Source organism: Poecilia formosa, unplaced genomic scaffold, assembly GCF_000485575.1.
Source record: "Poecilia formosa unplaced genomic scaffold, Poecilia_formosa-5.1.2 Scaffold543, whole genome shotgun sequence".
Lineage (NCBI taxonomy): Eukaryota > Metazoa > Chordata > Actinopteri > Cyprinodontiformes > Poeciliidae > Poecilia > Poecilia formosa.
In genome coordinates this window covers 37,933-40,602 of record NW_006800482.1, presented here as the reverse complement: position 1 = coordinate 40,602, position 2,670 = coordinate 37,933, and the positions used below count along the sequence as shown (strand labels likewise).

The 2,670-nt window shown below is 42.7% G+C and overlaps 1 protein-coding gene across 1 annotated transcript in view; it reads left to right on the top strand.

Annotated features, from left to right (window-relative positions):
* Positions 1–2,670, top strand: part of LOC103129405 (leucine-rich repeat and fibronectin type III domain-containing protein 1-like protein) — a 114,189-nt gene that overhangs the window by 109,271 nt on the left and 2,248 nt on the right. The window contains exon 12 of the mRNA XM_016665036.1: positions 2,530–2,557. The gene's annotated coding sequence lies outside the window, so the exon portion shown is untranslated. The remainder of the gene's footprint in view (positions 1–2,529; positions 2,558–2,670) is intronic.

The window sequence follows — 2,670 nt, the reverse complement described above, 5'->3', positions numbered from 1 at the left end:
ACAGATTATCTGTCTCATAACAAACTGCTACAACATGGTGACAGCTTTAACAAATATGGAGAAAACATATTTTTATTAAAGTTATGTACTGCAGCTTGAATAAAATGCAACTACATAACATTTTGAGAAGTCTGGATTGTTTTATGTGTATTTTGCACGTTGCTTTTGACGGTTGCTTGTTGGTAGAGACATTTCAGTATCTAAAACTAATAGAAAAATGTAAACAACCTACTTGCAGACTGGATGTGGACTGTTGGATGTTAAATTCATGAGCAGTAAATATTGTGCTAGTTATCAGAATTGAACCAAAGAGAGCAAGGCAGATGCAGGACTTTAAAATTGTGACACTTTTTATGGGTCAAATAGACTCAAGAAATTGTAACAGCAGCTGGTCAGGGGGGCCCAATGTAAGCTTTTGTCAGGGGGCCAAAGATTCCTGGTGGCGCCCCTGGTCCCACTGCATGGGAGAGAAGCAGCAGATCCTCAATGTTATCAGTTGAAACTCTTCCACGGAGAGAGGTCAAGACCCAGGACTGGATCAGAACCAGATCCGTGTGGGTCCAGTCCAACACCAGACGGTTGGTTCTGGTTGTAACTTGTTGTCGTCTGTTTTCCTGTTGGAGCATCACATCGGATTGGCTCTTCAGACAGAACCGGTTCTGCTCCTGATGGTGATGATGAGATGCAGCGTATGGCGCCACCATGTGGGGGCAGTATAAACACTGCATTGTTACTGCAGGCAGAGATGGAGGCAGAGCATCATGGGAGTTGGAGCGTAGAGCTTAGCAAGATGTTTGTCATCACCAAAGTATTCCAGGATTGGTTCTAATAATAATAATAATAATAATAATAATGATATATAGTGATGTCATGTTGCAGCGTGCAGACTCTCTCTCTGCGCCTATGAAGTCTGACTCAGCCTGTGTGGAGTGACTCCAGGGGCAGGCAGTCCGACCGCTTCTGAGCAGTTCAGGTCCAGAACAGTTCTTTATACTGAATCATTTCTTCGCAATGAATCAGTTCTTCACGACGACTCAGTTCTTTGTAATGAATCAGTTCTTCATAAAGAATCAGTTCTTTACAATGAATCAGTTCTTCATACTGAATCAGTTCATCATGAATCAGTTCTTCATACTGAATCAGTTCTTCATCATGAATCAGTTCTTCATCATGAATCAGTTCTTCATCATGAATCAGTTCTTCGTAATGAATCAGTTCTTCATCATGAATCAGTTCTTCATACTGAATCAGTTCTTCATCATGAATCAGTTCTTCATCATGAATCAGTTCTTCATCATGAATCAGTTCTTCGTAATGAATCAGTTCTTCGTAATGAATCAGTTCTTCATCATGAATCAGTTCTTCATACTGAATCAGTTCTTCATCATGAATCAGTTCTTCATCATGAATCAGTTCTTCGTAATGAATCAGTTCTTCGTAATGAATCAGTTCTTCGTAATGAATCAGTTCTTCATCATGAATCAGTTCTTCATACTGAATCAGTTCAGCTCAGATGAAACATTCAGGTGAACACCAGGCGCAGGCCAACTTACGGACAGTTAGCTAGCACTAGCTCTGGTGCTCGTTTGTCTCTGCGGTGAAACAATCGGCTGCTGCTTCAGTTTTGTACAAAGCTCACATTAATCACGCATCGCCCCCTGCTGGAGCCGTGGAACAGAGAAATGGTGGCATGTCTTATTTGCTTTACATCTTGCTCCTGCATAAAGAAAATGGCCTAAACCAAGGCCGGTGCCTCTCACATCTATCGCTTCCCCCAGCAGCTGCCTGAGAAAAGCCACAACTAAAATTAAAGCCATTTAATCTTCTCTGTGGATGAACATGAGGAGAGAGACAGACGGACAGACGCAGCCAGAGTTCAGGAGGAAGAGGAAGAGGAGGATGACTGACGGGCTGCAGAGAGAAGCAACCAGACAAACGTCCAGATGAGTCGGAGAGACGGAGGGATAAAACTAAAGCTGGAGGAGGAGGAAGAGGACACAGTTGATTAATCCACTTCCTGTGTTCTACACATCTGTGTTCAGACAAACAGGTGACCTCTGACCCCATCCGCCTCATGGCCTCAGCAAGACTTGTTGGTAAATGAACGTTGCACTCAGATTTCCCATCAGAAATCGTGAGGTATTGTCCTTTGGTGACCCCTGCTGGTGTGCTGCAGGAACTGCAGGTTCCGTGTTCTTCAGCTGATGACGTGGTGCAGGCTTTTATTTTGACGTCAGGAAGGACAAAATAGTTTTTCCTCAACAGAGCCTCAAGTCTTTCTGTCCAGTGATTCATGTAATAAATTAAATTCACTAAATTTATTCAGTTAAAGTTGAAATGTTGGAATTAAAAACATCACTTTTTCAATTTAACTCAAAGATACAGTTTACAGTGCAGCTCTGATGACTGAAGATAATGACCTCTGACCTGAACTGGTCAAGGTTTTCTGAACGTCAGGACATGATCAATCAATCAATCAATCAGGTCTCTGTGTGGAACTCTAGTTTTATTCTTTCTTCTGTTTTTCAGATTTTTTTCACACTCAGAGGAGGAAGAGGTGAGAGCACACACACCTGGACACACACACCTGGACACACACACCTGGACACACACACACACACACACACCTGGACACACACACACACACACCTGGACACACACACACACAAA